The sequence below is a fragment of the Amblyomma mixtum genome, chromosome 3, assembly GCF_055824585.1.
Source record: "Amblyomma mixtum isolate Tamu chromosome 3, ASM5582458v1, whole genome shotgun sequence".
NCBI classification, from domain to species: Eukaryota; Metazoa; Arthropoda; class Arachnida; order Ixodida; family Ixodidae; genus Amblyomma; species Amblyomma mixtum.
This window is the reverse complement of record NC_143014.1, coordinates 332,874,506-332,897,343: the sequence shown is the minus strand read 5'-3', so window position 1 is coordinate 332,897,343 and position 22,838 is coordinate 332,874,506. Positions and strand designations below refer to the sequence as shown.

General features: G+C 47.7%; 1 long non-coding RNA gene across 1 annotated transcript in view; it reads right to left on the bottom strand.

Annotated features, from left to right (window-relative positions):
• The window catches only part of LOC149355979 (uncharacterized), a 44,860-nt gene extending 37,107 nt beyond the window's left edge, over positions 1-7,753 (bottom strand). The window contains exons 1-2 of the long non-coding RNA XR_016289781.1: positions 7,635-7,753; positions 2,348-2,918 (exon numbers count right to left, since the gene is read on the bottom strand). This is a non-coding gene — a long non-coding RNA (uncharacterized LOC149355979). The remainder of the gene's footprint in view (positions 1-2,347; positions 2,919-7,634) is intronic.
• Positions 7,754-22,838: the final 15,085 nt, after the last annotated feature.

The window sequence follows — 22,838 nt, the reverse complement described above, 5'->3', positions numbered from 1 at the left end:
AATCAGCTAGACAGGCAGAGTAGAACGGTGGGGCTAAGAATTAACATGCAGAAAACCAAAGTAATGTTCAATAGCCTTGCAAAGGAACAGCAGTTCGCAATTGGTAGCGAGGTGCTAGAAGTAGTAAGAGAATATGTCTACTTAGGGCAGGTAGTGACCGCAGATCCGGATCATGAGAGGGAAATAACTAGAAGAATAAGAATGGGGTGGAGCGCGTATGGCAGGTTCTCTCAGGTCATGAGTGGTAGCTTACCAATATCCATGAAGAGAAAAGTATATAACAGCTGTATCCTACCGGTACTCACCTATGGGGCAGAAACGTGGAGGCTAACAAAGAGGGTTCAGCTTAAGTTAAGAACAATGCAGCGAGCTATTGAAAGGAAAATGATAGGTGTAACGTTAAGAGATCAGAAGAGGGCGGAGTGGGTGAGGGAACAAACGCGGGTTAATGACATCCTAGTTGAAATCAAGAGGAAGAAGTGGGCTTGGGCAGGGCATGTAATGCGAAGGCAAGATAACCGCTGGTCCTTAAGGGTAACGGAGTGGATTCCAAGAGAAAGCAAACGTAGCAGGGGACGGCAGAAAGTTAGGTGGGCGGACGAGATTAAGAAGTTTGCGGGGATACAGTGGCGGCAACTAGCAAAGGACAGGGTTAATTGGAGAGACATGGGAGAGGCCTTTGCCCTGCAGTGGGTGTAGTCAGGTTGGTTGGTTGGTTTATGGGGTTTAACGTCCCAAAGCGACTAAGGCTATGAGAGACGCCGTAGTGGAGGGCTCCGGAAATTTCGACCACCTGGGGTTCTTTAGCGTGCACTGACATCGCTCAGCACACGGGCCTCTAGAATTTCTCCTCCACAGAAATTCTAGCCGCCGCGGCCGGGATCGAACCCGCGTCTTTTGGGTCAGCAGCCGAGCACCATAGCCGCTGAGCCACCGCGGCGGCGGGTGTAGTCAGGCTGATGATGATGATAGGTCCTACATCCTGTTCTCCATGTTTGGACAATTTTCTTTTCAGTTTGGAGAATATGAAAGCTAGAATCACGTCATGTATAAAAAAATGTAGCATAGCTTTGCCACTATAGTATACGCACTCAAAAGTAAAAGCAGTTTCAATAAAAATGCCGCAAACTTTGAGGCATTTAGAAGCAAAATTATTTTTTTGAAAAGGAAGTACAAATAAATGGCTGTTTCAGCCTTTTATTTCAGCGCAGTTCCTTTTGTTTTGGGCAGCCTTAGCTCAAAAGGCTAAAGCTCCCCAAAAAACATTTGGGTTCCATTAGGCGCGAAGAAAAGTTCGGACACATCCGATTGTGCCTCTTGAGTGCAATGTCCTTCCTCTGACCGCACAGCTAGCATAGCAACTCGCTAAACTCCCTATGCTTGCACAGTCTCGGCTTAAGACAGTCTTGAACGTTCCTTGGTGCACTACACATCGATTGCTCTTCAGCATTAGTGCTGAAACGGGGAGTGCTCTTTTCTTCGCATTGCCTTCAATACTGCACCCTTCCAAGTAGGAGTCGATAAGAATGATGTATGCAGAACACTTATCGTTTTTGGCATCAAATTGCAGAACTTAGTAAGACAGTGCAGTTGCGTTCGACGCTTTCAATAAGCTGGTTCGATGCTTGTTGCCACTGCTATTCTGGGCAGAGGTGGCCAGGCTAAAGGCAGAGGGGCAAGAGCTCCTGAAACACTCAACGAAGTTTATTCTCAGCCAACATACTACAAGAGTGCGTGTACAGCTAGAACGCATATACAAAAGCGTGATACAAGAGACCTCATGCAGTGATACGATACCGACGCACGGGGCATTTCACATGATCGTCTGTGCCAGACAGGGAGCTTCCAAACACACACAACACATTGTGGCGTGCATTCACAACAAGTCACGTCGGATCGGGGCGCACAACACCACGTGCACTTTCTGTGTCGTAGCCAGTGAACTCGGCTTACTGCAGTATGGTTAATTTAAACCATGTACATTTCATTAACGACACCAAAATCTCAATACACAACAGTTTGTGTCTCACTTCCATTGAATTGTGACGAGTTGTGTGAAAAGTGGGCTTACAGGTATTCACATTCCGCTCACAAAAGCGAATTACATAAGTGAAAAAGAATATATGACGAAATTGACCCACACACCTTTGAAGTTTTCTGTTCTCTGTTACTCGATCATTTATGGCTAACTAAAAACGTAGACATGACGTTTTTCCAAATGCGAAGTATGCTGGTGTGTCGACACTTTGCAATCAATCCAAGCTATTTTCTTTTTGTTAGCATTTTTTTTTACGTGGCAAAACAAATTACTGATTTTCTTTTGAAAGAGAACAAAATTTTCACTTACCTACAGAGCTTCAGTTTGTTTCTGATGCAGTCACTAAAGCACATTCAAAAACAGATGTGCAAACGGCCTGCCCCTGCACTTTTCATTGTCAGGAAGAGACATCATGGCACCATGTAACAGCTTACACAATGTGTGTTACCTGACACTCAAAACGACGATGGAGCACAGAAGATTGTTCACACCGCTCAGCACGAATCACCGACCGCGAGCAGCTGCCGAAAAGCACCTGTGTTGCTCGGCTCACGAAATGCGCTGCATTGAATGATGAAAATGACATCACGAATCTCAATGCTTGACTGCGACAACCGCAAGGCCTATGGTAGTGTGCCATTTGCGGCTACCACACGTGGACACGGCCGCATGCAAATACACATATTGCAGCGCACTGCAAAATTGCTAGTTATACAAAGTGAGAGCGTCGTCGTTTTGCGAGCCATTCAGTCCGCTCTTCTTTGGTCTCGGACGCTAGCTTGACGTGATCAGCATTCCGCTTCTTCTCCAAGTCGGCGGCTCGCCGGGCGATACCTATGGGCTGGTCTGATGTCGCTAGCCGACGATGTTGCAAAGTCCTCTGCATAACATTGAGAGATGGTCCAGCATTGCTTTGATCCATGGCGAAGCGCGCACTGCCTACACGAATAACTTTCTATGAAAACGCACGCCATCTGACAGTGGTGGCGAGCACATAGCCAGCTGTTTTGGTGAGGCACGTGGCGGCGGCGGAACTACCACGGCAAAGTCTTGTGGTTAGTCATGAGGTGAAAGGCTCGGCGCAGCTGCGAAGCGGCCCAAGGTCGTTGGTGGTGCGGTCGGCGAAACTCACAGAGACATGCCGTAGTACAGCTCTCCCTTCAAAAGTTGTTACGTGCCATGATAGCCATGATGAAATGACGCGAATGGGAGAGGCACTTGGAGAGAATTCTTCCAGAAGGAACCTCTTTGCGCATCGTCTCCTAGCGACATAAACGTGCCACTTTCTTTTTATGTTGCTTTTGAAGCGAAAAGCTTCACTAGGCTAGTCAACACCGCGCTTCGCGTGAGCCGGAAGCCAGATTTGCCACTTCTGCGCATACGCCAAACTGAGCGACGTCACGCATGGCGCAAGTGGCTGCCGCTGCTGCCGCTCACAACGTCGCTTGACCTTTTGCCGCTGCCACACGCTATTGCGGCGCATGTGCGCCGCCGCTTCTCCTCCTCGCCCCCGTTTGACCTTTCGCCGCAGCTGTGCACAGTGCGCATTTGAAAGGAAGGATATATAAGGTGTGCTTGCCCATAGGACAGGCGCAGACACTCGCCATGGAAGGAGAAGAAGCAACAGTCGGACGGTGTAGAAACACCGATCCAGAAGTGGTAGCTTGGGAGTTGGCTGAAAAGCAGCGAGAGCTTTTCGCTTCGAGATATCCAGGCTTAACCTTAGCTAAGCCACAGCCAATTTTTTTCATGTGCACCAATAGTGTTTCTTAATATTACCTAGAGGGAAAGCCGGCGGCGCTGCACTTCAGCTACCATGGATGCTCAAAACATCATGGGGGGCGGGACAGTAGGGTTTTTTCGGGAACACAGAGTGGGTTACTGAGATGTCCCATTCCAAAACCTTGTTCTCCATGTGTGTGTGCATACATGCTGCTTCAAAGAAGAGCCGTCGAATGGCGTGCCCCACCTGCAGACGACTTTGGCGCGAACGTAGTGCACAAAAGCCATGGTAGTGAAAACGCAACAGCACAAGACGTCAATAAAAGGTATCTCTTTTCCAAAATACAATTAAAAAACTTCTTAAAGTGTCCAAGCAACAGCATTTTTGTTTAAACATTTCTCTCTAAAAGTACGCCTGTTAAGCACGAAATATTAGTTTCTGTAGTGTGGAATACTTGGCCAATAGAAGAGCAAGCCATCTCTTATTTTGGGCAAACTGTGCATTTACATGCTTTTCTGCTCATTTGTTGCAATTCATAGACAAAATATTCAACGTTAGGGCATTCTTGATTAACGAACATTTATTTTTTGCATTCGTTTTTGGCCAAAGTTGTGGTTTAGCAGTCAGCATCGCACCGGCCCATGATGTTTAGAATGCCCATGGTGGCTAAAGTGGCCTTGAGGAAGCTCAATGGAAACTCCCATAGAGAGGGTGCCAGCCTTCCCTCTAGGTAACAGTAATAAACTCTTTGTGCACATCCCCAAGCTTCAGTGGCTATGCTGGTTCCACCATTGACCAAGTGCATGAATTGGCTAGCTGGCGATGTCACTTCGGCAGACGCAGTTTTTTGACGCACGTCTCTTTCAATCATTCCTCTCGCATTTTCTTCAATGTTGCTCTGTATGCACGAGGCAGTGATTGTGGCTCAGCTCGACAGTAGGCAGGCCCGTGCAATTTCCTTTCTATTCTTCCGTCAGTCAGTCATAACAACGCTGTTTTTTTGCTGGTGGTGTAAGCAAAAAGATAAGCCGATGTGGACTACGACACACTGTCTGATGTCGGTTGCGAAGGACTGCTACAGTATATATTTGTGTGGAACTCAGTGGCTACTTTAACTATCTTATCGATATTGCTAATGACCCTCTTGATCTATTACTGCATACATCTGGTTTTTACCACTGATTAGGCTTCCCTTCAACACCTTTAGGCTACCTCTGTTCTTTAAAGTTTGCTCAATTCTCTCCATAGTCAACTTTCTTATGTCGGCTCCCTTGCGCTTATTTATTACTTCGATAGCTCTGCTAGTTCCATTCTGTCTGTAGGGCCGAAGAGTTCTACACAAATCTATACAGTAGTCGATGCAATCAGGACGTTAATGAGAGAGGCAGTAGCGCACAGCAATTGGTCATCTCATCAGTAACGACATAGGAAGTAAAGAAAGCCTTAGGAGCCTAAGGAGCAATGCAAAAGGAGAAAGCAGCTGCTGAGGATCAGATAACAGCAGATCTGTTGAAGGACGCATGAGAGATTATGCTAAAGAAACTAGCCACCCTGTATTTGCAATCCCTTATGACTTCGAGCATATCAGAAGCTTGGAAGAACGCTAACATTATCTTAATTCATAAGAAAGGAAAGGTCAGAGACTTCAAAAATTACAGTACGATCAGCTTACTGTCCGTTCTGTGCAAGGTATTTACTAAGGTAATTGCTAATAAGTCAGGACAACCTAAGACTTCAACTATCCAAATCATCAGGCAGGCTTCACAAAGGATACTCGACAATATACCATATTCCCACTATCAATGAGGTGATAGAGAAATGTGCAGACTATAACCAACCCCTGTAGAAAGCCTTCATTTATTATGAGAAAGCATCTGACTCGGTGGAAACCTTAGCAGTCATGCAGGCATTGCGGAATCAGCACGTAAGAGCCCTATGTGAAAATACTGGAAGATGTCCACGACTGCACAGCTGCCAAAGTCCTCTATAAAGTCAGCAATAAAATTCCAATAAGCAAGGGTGTAAAGCAGGCAGACATGATCTCGCCTCTTTACAGGAGACATTCCGAGGCCTGGATTGGGAACAGTTGCGGATAAGAGATAATGAAGTATACCTAAGTAACCTGCGATCCACTGCTGACATTGCCTTGCAGAGTCACTTAGGAGATGAACTTTAAAGCATGATCAAAGTTAGACAGGCAGAGCAGTATGGTGGGTCAAAAACTAACATGCAGAAAACCAAAGTAATATTCAGCAGTCTCACAAGGAAACAGCAGTTCCCAATTGGTAGTCAGGTGCTGGAAGTGGTAAGGGAATAAGTCTACTTAGGGCACGTAGTGACCGCTGATCCAGATCATGAGAGGGAAATAACTAGAATAAGAATGGGGTGGAACGCATATGGCAGGTTCTCTCAGAGCATGAATGGCAGTTTACCAATAACCCTTATGAAGAAAGTATACAACAGCTGTATTTTACTGGCACTCACCTATGGGGCAGAAACATGGAAGCTAACGAAAAGGGTTCAGCTTAAGTTAAGGACAACAGTGAGCTATGGAAAGAAAAATGATAGCTGGAACGTTAAGAGACCAGAAGGGCAGAGTGGATGAGGGAACAAACGTGGGTTAATGACATCCTAGTCGAAATCAAGATAAAGAAATGGGCTTGAGCAGGACAAAGCATAAATGCTAGGCATATATGCTATACACTATGCATATATGCCAGAGTCTGTCCATAATAGCATGGTCACCAGCCAGTGAAAAATTTTTGTGTTCTTCTTCAGTTCTTTATGGTTTCCTGGGCACCAAGGTAGACAGAAAAATTAACTCTTGAGACCAGAGATACCTGCACCAAAGTATACACACTGTGTCTAGATTGTACACAACTCCCTCCCCAATGAGAAGAAGTGATGGCAGCTGCTGTACCATCTATGTATGTTTAACATGACCATATGTGTACTAGCAGTATATGGTTGCATTCTACGTGAATGAAATATTATTCTCTCGATCACCTTAATGTGCTAAAATGTGTACTAGCAGTATATGGTTGCATCCTACGTGAATGAAATATTATTCTCTCGATCACCTTAATGTGCTAAAAATGGTCGTTCCTGAGCACCTTCCCTCGCCTATCCCTTCACTGCGCAATGCATTACTATCCATTTCAGTTCACTTTTGCATACTCACCTTCACCTTCAATTCCTTTCATGATCCCCCCAAAGTACAATCAGTCATGTTTTGCACAACTTAGATAAAACCATGTGCCTTGACATAACATCAGACAGCTTTCCATCCAATGTTCTGCTCCTGGTTATCACCATGCAAGGAAGGGAGCCAGCACAATGTAGTGGGGTTGCCTTCAGAGCCCAATTTTGAAGGCACAGCCTTCAAATAGCGGCCCGCACATACTCCTTTTGAAATGACCGTATTGTTCAAACATTGTGAGAAGTTGGCACGAGTAATCATTGAAATTTACTCTGGTTATAAAGCAGGTGAAAAGCGTAAGCAGCCCATTTGTGTTAAAGAGAACAAAGAAACTATTTTTTGGATAAGACGCGGCCCGAGTGTTTCACTTTTTTGTTGAGCGCGTTGTATATTTTAGTGCCAATCTGACTAAAACTTCGGTTGCAAAGAAGCAATTGTGTCGTCTCAGCCCCCCATTATCTTACGTCTATCAGGCACTTTCTGACCATGAATACATACCAACTCTCCAAACTATCCACTTTAATTCAAGTACCATTATTTTGCTTCATGAAGGCTTCTGAAACCTGTGTGAAGAGCATGACATAACTCCAACCATTTCCTTATCTGATGTGCACACAAACCCATGACTGCAATGCTAGTATGGCTGCCACTGAGCAGCAAAGCAGGGAGCTTACATGGTTTTGCTAGCAAGCCCCGACACAGATTCTTTGGACAACTTGATCCTTGCTGATCATGTCCTTGACCTTTCCTGTATCATCGAGCTGCAATCTTCCTGGAAGGCATCTCCTTGCCACTGAAATAACATAAAAACAGCATTTTTTCTCATCATTCCTTGAGACCAGTGAATGTGTGACTGACAGAAGCCCTCGACCAGTTTCCCGTGCTCATCCAGACCACCTCAGCACTTATCTTCTCGCGTAGCATCTGGGCAAGTCTTGCGTCTCCCCACTGAACAATGCCCGTACAACCTCCTCCAAAGCAGCACCCATGCCAGTTGCCTGGTACAGACTGTGTACATACCCACATTTCAGCTCTTACCGCCAACTGGACACAGCCTTGATTGAGTGACTATAGCCAATCAGCCCACAAGTGCTTTCCTTTGAAATTCAGTGAACTTTTCAAGACAAAACAACACTGAAAGCTAGGAAGTGATCCAGAGTGGGAGGCTAATGTGGGGTTCCTTAATGTGCACTGAAATACCAGCTTACAAGTGATCAGGCATTTCCTGAACAGCAGCTATCACATGGCAAAAGAAACTAAATTACCGTTGTTGTTTTTTTATTTACATGTACAGGAAGGCTCCATTTAGCAAGCTGTATGACTTACTCCTGCTGAATAGCTAACAAAACTATGTCAAACTGTGTAGGAAGGTGGAAAACTTTTTTTAAAAGAAGAAAAACAGCCCATGCTACAAAATCAATGTTATATTAACAAACAAATGGTCAAAGGTTCAGAAACTGCCTCAAGCAATATTTGCACAAAGTTTAAATGGAACCCCATTTTCCATGTCGCCTCCTCAAACCAGACAAAATGACCCCAGTGAAAACTTTCCAGTTTTGCCACACTGGAAAAGCACCTTAGCTAGCCAGCACAGGCAATGCAAAATGCTTCCTGACAAGGTCCATACGTACGTACTATCTATAAAAATGGCAAATGCTTGATGCTGGTGCAGTAGTGAACAGTTTGGAAGACAGGGCTGTTAAAAATCTCATAGGGTCTTAAGTTTAGGACCCAACACTTCAACCTAAGCACTGACAGCATGAACTGCAGGCAGTGCTCAACTTACAAGTGAGTCAGCATCGTAAAGTGAGGTAGAATCCACTGTCTATGGTACCTTGCGGCAAGCGGAAAACAAATCACATTTGGATTAAAACATCAGCGAGGGATGGTTGGTTCATTGCAAAACTTAAAGGGACACTGAGGAGAAACTGAAGTTGGCTTGTATCAATAGAATACCAGTTCCTAAACACAAAAACACCATTCTTTATAAAAAAAAAGCTATTGTAAGGTGAAAAGAGCAAGAACTAAAATACAGGTATTGCCGCCACAGGCCAATCTTGCAAGTACAAGCATGATGATGAAATAGGAAAAAAGAGGCCACAGATCTCTGAGGCTGATAAAGATGCATGAAGGTTATGTGTTTGATCAATATTGAAGTATAGAAGTTTTGTTTTGTAACCACTAGAGCACTTTTATTGCACGAGGAAGATGAAAAAAAGACAACCTGAATGCCGGAAGTCAAAGAAGGCCTGCAATTGGCGGTGCAACAGGCGGCCAGCTGAGTTTCGGTATGTTTTAAGATGCTTCGCAGCCATGCGTTCTGCATGCCTGCATGGTTTCGTTGCGCGCCTTGATTTACAAGGGCGGAGCAGCAGGAGACCTCCAAGTGCCTCTCTAAGTGCTCCTCGGACGAAGTTCATGCAACGGCACGCAACGTACCAAGATGCTGGGCTGCGTAACCAGCCCTCTGAGGACTATTATTCCAGAATTTAAATATGCCCACACATACCAGTCACTACACATCAGTCATGACGGTGACTCGGAGGTGACTGTGATGCTGCTGACTCCTCCGCACTAGGACATTTTTGCCAGACCTGCCACCTCAGCCCTTAAAAGCATCGCACGCTGTGTAGGGATGAGGTCACTGAATGCAGGTCGCAGTTTATTGAGCAAATTTCATTGTCAGAATAGGGAGCAATCCATCGTGACATTGGTGCAAACGTAAACGAAGCGACGACGCCTGATGAGACCTTCAATGTCTGGCCGGCAGTAGTTTTCATTTCAGCAGGAGCCCAGCACTCAATGCCAGCAATCACGGAGTCCTCGTTTCCATTTCCCCCACTTCCCGTCACTCTTGTCCTATTTTGTCATCAGAGAGTCTCAAGTTTGGATAGTAGTGGCGGGAAAAAGTTTACCAACTTCGAATCCATATCTCTTAGCAATAAACGCACCTTTGGCTGCCGGACGAGAGGCAACAAAGCCACAAATTGCCAAACTATTGGATTTTACTAACAAAAAAATTCGATAATGCTGTCCTCAGTGTCCCTTTAAAAACCATAGAAAAAATTTCGACGACACTTAAGCTGTCGCATAAGAGTACACGTGACAGTGCCTTTTCCTCCTTTTTTCCTCTTTGTATTCCTTTATCGCTTCTCACGATTTATTAATCTACAATCACATTACTGATCATGGTCATTCATCAATTACTATCACAATTACCTACCACATTACTGATTACCAATCAGAAATCACAATTATCTATCACCAATCATTATCTAGGTTACACTGTATGACGTAATATGCCACCTCATACTCATAAATACACATCTACACAACACATTTGTTTCATTACAATGAAGCACCATAACACCGCCTTTCCATTCCGTGCAATTTCTGATGCCTAATTAGCATGCTTATATTTCGTTTTATTTTTTTAATTAATATAACGTCAGTACACACCCCAAACACACATTACTAAATCATACACACCAAAACACGTTAACTAGTTCCCCTTCATGGCCTATGTGTTGCGTGCCCACCTGGTACGCAGAGGGCCTGGGTTCAAACCCCAGTGACTGCTACTTTCTTCTGATGATTTACTTCTATATTTTGATTTTTCTATATTCTCAAATATTTTCTGACTTACACAGGACAACGGCCGCCTTACATAGTCATGTAAAAGCACCACAAACAAACATGGTAAAAAAAAGGTGCACACACATCACACATGCAACAGAATGTGTGCTGTGGGAACCTTAATTCTGGCCTTGCTTGTATGCACTGTACCTTCTTCTTAAACTTTACAATAATCACAATGTTAAATTACACAACACAGCACATGGAAGAGATAGTGTCTTACACTACTTCACAGAACTTTATAGACCAGATTTTTGAGCATCTCCTGGGCGCGGCCATTTTGCACCGACTGGCGCGCCGCGGTGCGGGCGTTTCTTTGGGGACTGCGGGGCTGCGGCAGTTCCGCGGCCGCGCCTGCATATAGCCGCGCTTCGGGCGCTAAAAAAACATTGTCGAGCATACTTCCGCTGCGTGGCTGTGTTGCAGGAAGTATTTACGTTATCAAAGCGATAACATTGACGCGTTTTAATGACATTTAGTTTGACATTCAGGTTAATTGTGCCGGCGCTTAGAACGCGCTCGTGCTTATATCAAATTCCGTCTTGGTGCTCCACCGCAAAGAAACTTTTTATTCAATATCAAGAATTAGGTGTGCGGCTAGTATGCAGTTCCAATTCCCATGCACTCTTATTCCTTCCTTCCTGCCGGCCATAAAGCCCCCCCCACTTCCACAAACGGCTTTCTTGTCGCCGCGCCAGTTTATCAACAAATTACCGCTGTGAGCTCAACTGAGTCGCAGCGCCAACAGAAAACAAATTTTGTCATGGTTTATGAAACCTTGTGCATAAAAACGTACTTTCGCTTAATTTATAAAAGCTTGAATAGATATGAGCAGCTAATCCAGCTTTCACTAATTCTGAGGTCCGAAGTCGCGTTATGTTATTCAGGAGCTCTCGCCGCGTGTGAGAGCGTTGCGTAGGCGTTTGGCTAAGTGTGGAAAATGTAATGAAATCGCGCATATTTTCCTATGAATAATGTAGATACCGCACCGCTGCGGTGGCTCAGTGGTTACGGCTCTCTGCTCTGGCCCAAAAGACGCGGGTTCGATCCCGGCCGCGGCGGCCGAATTTCGAAGGAGGCGAAATTCTAGAGGCCCGTGTACTATGCGATGTCAGTGCACGTTAAAGAACCCCAGGTGGTCGAAATTTCCGGAGCCCTTCACTACGGCGTCCCTCATAGCCTGAGTCGCTTTGGAACGTAAAACCTTAATAAACCAAACCAAGCTAAGGTAGATACCAACAGCAGAAAGATAATATAGATAAACCTTTACCCCCCAGATACCTCTGACATGTGTGCGGAAAAAGCAGCTGGATTCGGTAGCGGTCGTGCTTACAATCCTGTGCATGAAATGTGTTCAATGGGAACAAGAGCAAGCTCAGCGGAAGGATGCCGAACACGTACTAGTGATCGAAAACACGCGCTCCGTCGGGACAACCTTCAGTCTGCAGCTCGCCTATCCAGTTACTATTCCACTGAGTCAAATCAATAGATCTATATTCTGATGCATAAAATTATCATAGATGATATCGCACATAAAAGGCGACAACAAACGACACGACAGCGCAGAAATCTGCTTCGAAGTGACGGTTTCCAGTCGGTACACTACCTGGTCGACTACCCTCGGATGTCACGTTAACGAGTAACTGCGCACAAGATAACCGCAGCACTGTCTGGAAGAGGGCAAATGTGAGTAGTGACGCACAGCACACACCCTCATACGTTAGCTGATGGAGCACAAAACGGCAGAAGCGAACACGTAAACATGCGTTCTATGCGCGGCGCCGGCGCGACCCGCAGTCCCTCGGGCCGCGCGCGCCGACAGATGGCGACTGGCGTAGAGAGTAGGCGCGCGTCCGCAGCCTGCGTGCGAGGGTAAAAAAATCTGGTCTATAGCCATATGCACAGCGAACAAACTCAAGGGTATTCTGACTACTCCCAGAAGGCAGGGCAGAACATGCTTCAAAGCAGGCAGGTCAGCAGCTGCACAGATGGCAGATGACACAAAGAACAGGCACGACGTTGCATGCGAAAGGCAGTACTGGCACACCGAGCTGAACAAAAGATGGGAGAAGGTGCAGGTCAGAGGCAAGGCACTGCTCAGCCAGGAATAAAACGCAGCTGGCACAATAAAGAAAACCTTTCCAATGTGGTCACAGCTCTACCTTATGGCAGAGTAGGCAGAGAAAAACTTGGGCAAAAAAGATGCTATGACAAAAACAAGCTGAATGGCAAATGAAGTACAGAATTAGACGCGCATTATTCGATGCAAAATTGTGGTCATATTTTTGCATTCCAGTGGTTTTTAAAGGTTACTCAAAGCAGCTAAAATACTGTTTACTTATTTCCGATGGTTTCATTTATGATGGTGCTACGATACAGGGGGTTAAAATGCATTCAGACGACTTGCATGATGGACTTGGTTCAATGAGCATGCTAACATGGCCAAGGTGCTCTTGGTGACTCTACAAAGGGAATTATACAGTGCACCATACATTATGCTACTAGTGGTGCTAAGTTACAGGTGACTACAACTAACCTGTGTCTCAGAGCTGTAAGAGTCACAGTTCCAAATAGTACGCTTTTTAGGCTAAAAGTTGTGGGGATACACATGAATCCCCTGCCCCATTGTAACGGCCGCGCGTAATTATCACGCGATGCTATGCGCGCGCCGTTCGGGAGGTTTTGCTAGGGAGGGCACTCATGCCACCCCCGCTTCCTTTCGCTCCCCGCCGCGACGCCGCCGCGACGCCGCCGCGAAGACTCCCTCTTTCCCCTTTCACAACGGAGAGACCTCCTCTCCACAGCCCGGGAGAAGCCGCGTTGCTTCCGAGGCTCGCTTGTCTTCTGGCGGGAGCCGTGCACACGCACGGATCAGAGATCTGCCACGGAGACCGCTGCCCTTATCGCCCGGCCATCGCGTGTGACTTGACCGCCGCGGGCCGTGAGCGAGGAACCACGCGAGGTGAGCGGAACCTTCTTCCCCACATTTTTGCGTGCGTTCTTTCCTTTGTGTTTTTCACCCCCGTACGCGAGCGGAACCCTCTCCCTCGTTACGGCGGTTGTATTGTTGCTGCTGCATTGTATTGCTCGGGAGCAATAAACACTCCTCCGAGTAGCATACTCGTGTTTGTCCCCTCTGGCCCAAACCCGCCGTGGTTGCGACTCACCGCACCGCGGGTTGGGGGTCACAGCTCTGACTGCTAGGGCTGGCACGCTGGTGCTAGAGAGCGACAACTGCTTCTAGCCCTTTGAGCGTTACTACAAGAATAACCCCCATATTCTTGGCGCCCAACGTGGGGCCAGAGGTGTGACAAACCGAGTGTCTGTGTGACCGACTGCCGACATACAGACTAGCCATGGCGGCGAGCGGGATTGACATCCAGTCCCTGCTGTGGTTGTCCAATACGGCTTCTCAGCAGCAACATCCTGGTCACGGCACTCACTTGGCTGAGACGCCTAGGCGAGCCGTCCGGACGCCTAGCGCGATGGGCGCTACTCCTCCAGCATTACGACTTTACCGTGCGCTACAGGAGGGGCAAGAACAACGTGGTGGCGGACGCACATTCGCGCGCACCCATTGACGGCTTGGGAAGTAACAACACTGCCCACTCCGCCGCGCCCGACAGCCAGAGCAGCGCGACTGCCGCGAAGCTCACACAACGCCCCGAGGGAAGGGACACCCCGCCTTCCCAGGGCGAAAGCGTGAACCACTTGGAAGGCATCAGTTCCGAGGTGAGCATTTTCAGCAGAAGGGAGCTATTGGAGGCACAGCGGGAGGATCCATTTTGCCGAAAAGTGTTCGACGGGCTCAGGGAGCCGGGCGGCGCGGCCGCGGCGCACATGGAGGCAACTGGTATTGTCCGTGCGGGGCGCTCGAACACAGCTGGTAATGCTGTGAGCGCGATGGATTCCTATCTGCTCGACTCCGATGGCATCCTGCTGAGACATATCCCCTCCGAGAAGGATACACACGAGTCCTTCAGGGTGGTGATTCCACGCACGTTGAGAGGAGCACTTTTACGCTACTTTCATGACACGTGCATCGCTGGGCATGCGAGTGGCCCTAAGACTTACCTCAAGTTGTGCCGCCTCGCTACCTGGCCTGGCATGAAGCGGGATGCGATACGCTACGCCCGCTCGTGCGACGTGTGCCAAATGGTCAAGCCACGTGGTGGACGCCCACCTGGGCTCATGCAGCCGATCAATAGCCAGGTTCCTTGGCAAATTGCGGCTTGTGACGTCATGCGACCTTACCCCAGGACCCTCCCCCGCCAGCAGGCAGCCGCACCGAGACGCAAGGCTCGACAACAGAGCCCGGCGCCTCGTTACAACTTGCGCCCACGGCAGAACCAACTCTGACCAACGCGCAGGGAGTAATTTCTCCTGCTTAATATGGACGGAACACCCCTTCCATATTTCGCACCACGGCTTCCGGAGCAAGCACACGCTTTCTCGTCGGAAAAGACCGAGAGGGGTTAGACTAGCTCAAAAAAAAGAAAGTGTAAATCTGGAAAGTAACTAGAAAGAAAAGACAGCCTTGCAGCCGCAGGCCAGCCTTCACAGCGTGCCCGGAGGAGAGCCAGCGGACGCCGCAACGACCGTTGCTGCTTCGAACATCGAGAGCCAGGCCGTTTGGAGGGCGGCCGCATTCCAAAACCAAGAGCCCGCTGTCACCACCGAGCAACCATGCCGAAAAACAGCTTCCGGTCGGCCGCGGGACGAGCGGACGAGAATTCGGAGAAACCGGGGCCTATGTCTACCATGACGAAAACTGCAGCAGAGAAGCTGCCTTGGAGTTTCCCGTGTCCCCGCGGCAGCGGCTTCGCCCACGAGAGAAGCTTGGTGTCCCGCTGGGCCCGCCTCGCAAGTCCTCCGCGGCAGAGGGAAAATGGGTCGGCGCGCCTTTGTCACCCCCATCGAGAGGAAAAGAGGGCGAGCCAAGAGCGAGCGGTTCGACCAGCTGAGTGGAGGCCTGCTGAACGCTATACAATGGGATGACACGGTGCGTAATTGCCCTGAGCCTGCCTGCCGCCCGCGCGTCCCGGCAAAGCTGCCCTGGCCGACTCACGGCACCTGCGGTCATCGACCCCCTTCAATCCTGGGCTCCACGGTCGTCCATAGCGGTCGTCTACACTGCCTTCCTGCCCTGGCGTCCACGGCCTTCGACGACGGCACTGCTGGCTGTGAGCTGAATCTTTTCTTTATTGGTTTTTAAAGTTAAACGGTGTTTCGCCGGCCCCACTCGGTACACCCTTCGGTGAACGCGGTCTCTTTTCGGCCGTAGGGCAGTTTTAAGGAGGGGGGGATGTGGGGATACACATGAATCCCCTGCCCCATTGTAACGGCCGCGCGTAATTATCACGCGATGCTATGCGCGCGCCGTTCAGGAGGTTTTGCGAGGGAGGGCACTCACGCCACCCCTGCTTCCTTTCGCTCCCCGCCGCGACGCCGCCGCGGAGACTTTCCCTCTTTCCCCTTTCACAACGGAGAGACCTCCTCTCCACAGCCTGGGAGAAGCCGCGTTGCTTCCGAGGCTCGCTTGTCTTCTGGTGGGAGCCGTGCACACGCACGGATCAGAGATCTGCCACGGAGACCGCTGCCCTTATCGCCCGGCCATCGCGTGTGACTTGACCGCCGCGGGCCGTGAGCGAGGAACCACGCGAGGTGAGCGGAACCTTCTTCCCCCACATTTTTGCGTGCGTTCTTTCCTTTGTGTTTTTCACCCCCGTACGCGAGCGGAACACTCTCCCTCGTTACGGCGGTTGTATTGTTGCTGCTGCATTGTATTGCTCGGGAGCAATAAACGCTCCTCCGAGTACTCCGAGTAGCATACTCGTGTTTGTCCCCTCTGGCCCGAACCCGCCGTGGTTGCGACTCACCGCACCGCGGGTTGGGGGTCACAGCTCTGACTGCTAGGGCTGGCACGCTGGTGCTAGAGGGCGACAACTGCTTCTAGCCCTTTGAGCGTTACTACAAGAATAACCCTCATAAAGTCAACTGCAGATGTTCACTAGTGGCTGAGACTGCAACAGATGAAATTAACTTGAGGCCAACACATTGGATTCATGCAAATCAGCACACACACAGGCCACTCAGCTGCAAACTGCATTGCAGTGTAGCATTGAGCCCTCTACTGCAAAAGCCCAAAGATTTAGCTGTTTCAAAAAACAACTTACACAAAAGCACGCCTGCTAGAGTATAAAACAGTTAAAAAAATCAATTATCTGAAACTAAAACCAGAGCTTTAGCTTTTGGCAACTTTGTTACCAATTAGTATTAGTCACTTGCATCTGTACTAAGCAGAAGTCATTACCTGGGTCTGTTACAAGTTAGCTCAATTTATTGTCTTTCTGCAACCTTTGACCTGTTCAACAACTTCGCCGAATCTTTTGGCTTACGCTACAAGAGCTATACCAGTAGCAGCACCGTATGTGACCTCACATCTGCTGCAGCTGAATGACGTGCACAGTGAAAAGAGAAAATAAAACACTGCACCCAACTCTTAAAATCGAACTCCGAGGAAAACTGGCATTTCACCCTCAGCCTGGCAATGCATCTACTGAACCACAGACAGAAACAAGATATTCAGTTTCCTCAGGCTGCTTATCTAAACAGTGGCCAGCTTACCAGAAAAATCATAATGCAAAGGCCTTGACTACAGCTTGCCCAGCTCATAGTGACAGCATTTGCCAGGTGGCATTAAGAACAGAAAGCCTACAGCTGCTCCAAGTCATGAGCGAGCAAGAGCACCATACGAGGCAGAGGGGCACAGTAATGCGTCCAAATACCTTGCCATGGGCCACTGTTTCAGGAAGCTACTCAATTTTCAAAAAGATTCCTGCTTGCACGAGAGATGCATTTTGAAAGTTTTCATTACTGAAGCTGACGGACAGTTCACAATGTCAGCATCTCGTCACAGAGCAAATGCACCAATAAAGATTACCAGCCACAACTGCCACTCTATACAGCTCTGAGCTTTCTGTTAGCGTAGTGCAGTTGCCAGTGGAAAGGGGGGCGGGAGATGTCCGCCGTCAGTGGCACTTACTCGCAGGTCTTTCGGATAGAAGAGGACGGAGACGAGGCACCTGAAGAGTTCACCGCACCCGCAGAACAGAAAAGTGAGACAGCAAAAGAGAGGGCGCAAAGGAAGAGCACAGTGAAGACAACAGCCTAGAAAGAGCCAATGAAAACACAGTCCAGAGCTTGCACCGGCTGCTCAGTTTGACTGATGCCTCCAAAGGACAATGAAGATTGCTCTGGTGACCCGGCTCCCTAAACCTGTCCAATCAGCCCTTGATCACGTTGTTTGCATTTTCTGACAATTTAGAGCTAATGGATGCACAACACGTGTGTTGCTGTGTTCTGTTGGGTTTAATGGCTTATAGGCAGCTAGGGCGATCATGCACCAACACAAGGTATAGGAAAGGTTTTCAGAATTTTCTAAAAATGTGAAAACCGATCGATGGTGTAGAGGGCCTAAAACTTTAGTTCATACTCATTAGTAATGAGAAAGGAAAGGAACTTCAAAAATGACTCTCAGTGGAAACTTTAAAGAGGGTCAGGTAACCTCAGCGACCATCTTTGCCAGGGCGAGGATGTCGAGGCTCCCAACACATCAAATAAAACATCTCAGCCTTCTTCTCAGGAACGAGAACATGGCTGAGGCGTATTGCCATATACAGCAAGGCGTAGGGTCAGGATTAGTTTTTCATGGAGACGTGCTTCCCTTAAAAAGCTAAACAGTTGGGATATCAATAAGTGCATCTTGACCTAAAATCAATGCTGGGTGAAGAGCAATGTGTTCTTTGTAGCATGGAGTAAAATGCTTTTTCCTCAATGATTCAAGTTCTGTGCATAAGAATAAGATGTGGTTTACAATAACTTCATCTCCACATTTCTCACAAATGGGTTTGTCTTCTTTTTGTTAGCCGGAAGTTGTGTGTAAGGTGTTTATGTCCAATACGAAGACGGCATAAAATTACTTCTATAAAATGTTCCTGGTGAGTCCAAGTTTTCCATTCACCCAGTAAAGGCGTTTGGAGTTTGTTATTTACTTCACTGTCCCAGGCTTCCTGCCATTTAGCCTTGAGATTACTGTGTATTAACTTCATGCAGTCTCTATGGGGTATGTTGACTTTCTTGATTTCATGCCTGCGACCTTGTGCAGCACATTTGTTGGCTCTTTCATTACTGTATATTCCAATATGGCTTGGCATCCAGCAGAATTTTATTTTATGTCCCTGTGTTGTGACTTTTTCTAAATTGTGTAACATTTTTCTAACTAACTGTTCGACTGCATTTCTGCAGTGTAATGCCGTGAGCACCCTAACTGAATCACTGGTAGATTATGCTGTCTTAAATGCTGTTATTATTCTGCCTAGAGCTGTAGAGACTGCATAACATTTGGCAGCAAAAATGGATGCACAGTTAGGAAGCCTTACTATTTTTTGCCAGTTTCATTTTACAGCCATGCTACAGACATATTCAGCTGTTTTTGAGCCATCAGTGTAAAATTCTATGTAGTTCACATATTTTTCTTGTAGTCCCAGTATTCCTGTAATATATGCTGCAGTGTTGTTTTTTTTCGGAAGTTTGTTAACGTGAAGTCACACACAGTGGGAAGGCTGTACCATGGGGGCAGTGGTCGTGTCTTTAGGAGACATCAGGAAGGCTGTCCAGGATTTCCAAGATTTGGCAACTATCCTCAAACAAAGAAGCAGAGGTCTGATCGATTGCAGTTTACTCTTGACTAGTGTTCGGCAAGTGTACTTCGTAACAATTGAAAAGCAAATACGTTTTGGTAGAGATCTTTGTTTTCAGCACATTCGCCCTCGTGAGCATTGTTCTTCCGTCTGCTGGGGATGGTTTATTTGTTTCTACATAAAGGCTACTTATGGGAGATGTCCTCTACGCTCCGGTTGAAAGACGAAGACCTAGGTTGTGAACGGGTCCAGTCATTTCAAGTATGACAGCCTGGCTGAACCATACACTACGGTTCCATAATCTATCTAAACAGGAGCACACCAGACAGCGACAAATGTGTAAAAAGCAAGTTCTATCAGAACCCCAGCATTTTTGTGAAAGTACCTTGAGTATGTTGAGGCTTTGAGGTGCTTTCTTCTTCAGTTTTTTTATGTGAGGTAGGCATGTGAGCTTTCTGTCAAATGTTGTGCCCAAGAACTTGTTTTCCTGTTTTACTGGTGGCAAAACTTTATTCAGGTACAGGTTAGGGTCCGTGCGTAAGCCTCGTTTGAGCGAGAACAGCACAGTTACCGGTTTTTGTGGGGAAAACAAATCCATTTCTATCTGCCCAATTAGCTAATTCATTTATGGTCATTTGTATCTGTCTCTCACTTGTTGATATGGTGGAGGACATACAGTAGTTTTCAAAAATACACAGCCCACGGCTTCAGCCGGCGGAGCAGCCGCGGGGCCACACTGTGGCGCTGCTTTCTCCAACCGGCGCTTGCTGCGAGAGTGCCCCGCGTGACGACAGCCTTCGCCCTCACTCTCGAGCTGTTACGTAATGCGCCTGAGAACGACTATGTGCGGTGTTCGCCTGTTTCGCCGCTGGGGCTCGGTTCAAAAGAGGGCGCCTGGATATTCGCGGGTGTCTGCGCGCGCCGTGTGGGCGGGAAAATCGAGTGCCATGGCAAGGTGCTCCCGCTTTGCCATGCTTACTTGCCGCTGCTTTTGAACAAGTATAAGGCTTGCGCAACGCTGAGATACTGCGGTCTGCGGCGGCGAAGCTTTGCTTCTCTCTTCTTATTGCACTTCACACGTATAGTTGTGCCAAAAGCACGGTTTAAAATTTAACACTACATAACACTACATAATATATCACAATCCAAACTAATCTCACATGACCCACTCCTAATTACCCAATTCAATGTAATCCAACCTAATCTCATATAATCGAGCCTTAATCCATTGCGATCCGCCAGAATTCACCGCAGTACGCCCGTAATACAACTGAATCCTAAGTAATTCACTGCAATCCAGTAGAATCCACCCCTGTTCCAGAGCAATATGTCATAACCCACCTTGATGCAGCTTTACTTTCCTGATGATGTAGGCAATGCCAATGAGGGCACCCTTCTTTTTGCACCATCTCCCTACACAGACGCGACTGACTTTTCTAATAATGGGCCATTAAAGCGCCTTAAAACTAAATGAAAAAAATTTAAACCGCACTTTTGGCACAACTATACGTGCAAAGTGCAATTAGAACAGAGAAGCAAAGCCTCGCCGCCACAAACCGCAGTCTCTCAGCGCTGCGCGAGCCTATACTTGTTAAAAAGCAGCGGCAAGTGAGCGCGGCAAAACGAGAGCACCTTGCCATGACACTCGATTTTCGTGCCCACACGCCGCGCGCAGACACCCGCAAATATCCAGGTGCCCTCTTTCGAAGCGAGCCCCAGCGGCAAAACAGGCGAACACCACAGTCTTTATCAGGCGCGTTACGCAACAGCTCGAGAGTGAGGGCGAAGGCTGTCGTCACACGGGGCACTCTCGCAGCAAGCGCTGGTCGGAGACAGCAGCGCCGTGGTGTGGCCCCTCCACCGGCTGAAGCCGTGGGCCGTGTATTTTTGAAAACGACTGCACATACTATTTGCAGGTAATCTAAATAGACTGAATACATGACCGACTTTGGGATTATTTTTGCTACGGAGTTCATTTTTACTACAAAAAGTGTACTTAGAATACATCCCTGAGGCACACCATTCTCCTGGATGAAAGTAACTGCATCATAGGGTTGTAGCTAGACGTACTTGGAATGAACGGCCTGCTAGAAAGTCGCTCAAAAAGTTCAGTATCTATCCTGCCATGGATGCTTACATCTGCTAGATAGTGGAATATGGCAGACCTCCAAGTGGTGTCGTATGCTTTCTCTATGTCAAAGAAGACTGCAAGACAATGTTGCTTGTGTATGAAAGCCTCCCGAACTGTGTTTTCAAGATGGACAGGATGATCTGTGGTGGAGCACATCTTTTTGAAACCAGACTGTTGTATGTTGAGAAGCTGATGAGATGGAACGGCAAAGATTAGGCAGATGTTCAAAACACTTCCAAATGTTTTTGCTAGGTAGCTGGTTAGTACTATAGGTCTATAGCTACTGGGACTTGATGATTTTCCAGGTTCCAAGAAAGGTACTATGACTGCTTTTTTCCATGCTTTATGTATCTTCCCTGAAAGCCAGATTTCGTAAAAGAATCTGCCTTTTTCACGACGCGACTGCGCATGCACCCATCCCCTGGCGGCGGTGTCGCGAAACATATTGGAAGTGTAAACAAACCGGCTTCCTACGTGGCGGGGTGCTTTGCTGCAGCCTTTCTTATGCCTCCTTATGGCTCCTTCCTTATGGCTCCTTTCTTATGGCTCCTTTCTTATGGCTCCTTCCTTATGGCTCCTTCCTTATGGCTCCTTTCTTATGGCTCCAGGAAGCATGATACACACTCAAAGATTCATATATTCACAGTGAATAATTTATTATCGCATTTTTAGGAGAACGATTTTCGGTTTTGGAACGCCGAGTTGTACAGTGACGTCACAAAGGGGGAAGTCAACTACTTCGCTTGGTCAGGTTGGTTGGTTTATGGGGTTTAACGTCCCAAAGCGACTAAGGCTATGAGAGACGCCGTAGTGGAGGGCTCCGGCCCACAAAAGTTATGACGCACCTAATGCTGCATCGTCTGGTTTCTCACACACGTGTTGACCAGCGCATGAAAACAAACAACGGCATGGCTAGTCCCAGCAACTCGGATTTTGACGGATCTGATTCCAGTGAGTGAGGACATAGACTTTTTTTTTGATTGCACGCTAATATCGCCTTCACGGGTTCGCATGAGGATGCAAAGCACTTTGCAAAATGCCAGTAAGCATCACTGCGCCGCTCTACCCAAGCTGCACCCACAACCGATGTCACACTTCGCCGCCGTTCAGCAGTACCTAAGCGCTGCTTGGTATGGTGTAGAAATATCACAAGAAAAAACAAGATCGCCTTGTTATCAGAACTGCCAGCTATACTCGAGCAGCGACAAAGCATGCCTGCTTATCTTGGGAGCTTTCGGCAACGGCACCGCTCGCGGGCGCTCCGGGCGACGAGCTCTGCTGCTGCCTGGCTGCCGTGGTCGTCGCTAGGCCTATAGCCTGTTTCGCAAGCGGCCGGCGCTGCTATAATAAAAGGCCTACTTTTCACATATAGCTTTAGTGTCAACAGCATCATCTCACAATAAAATAAT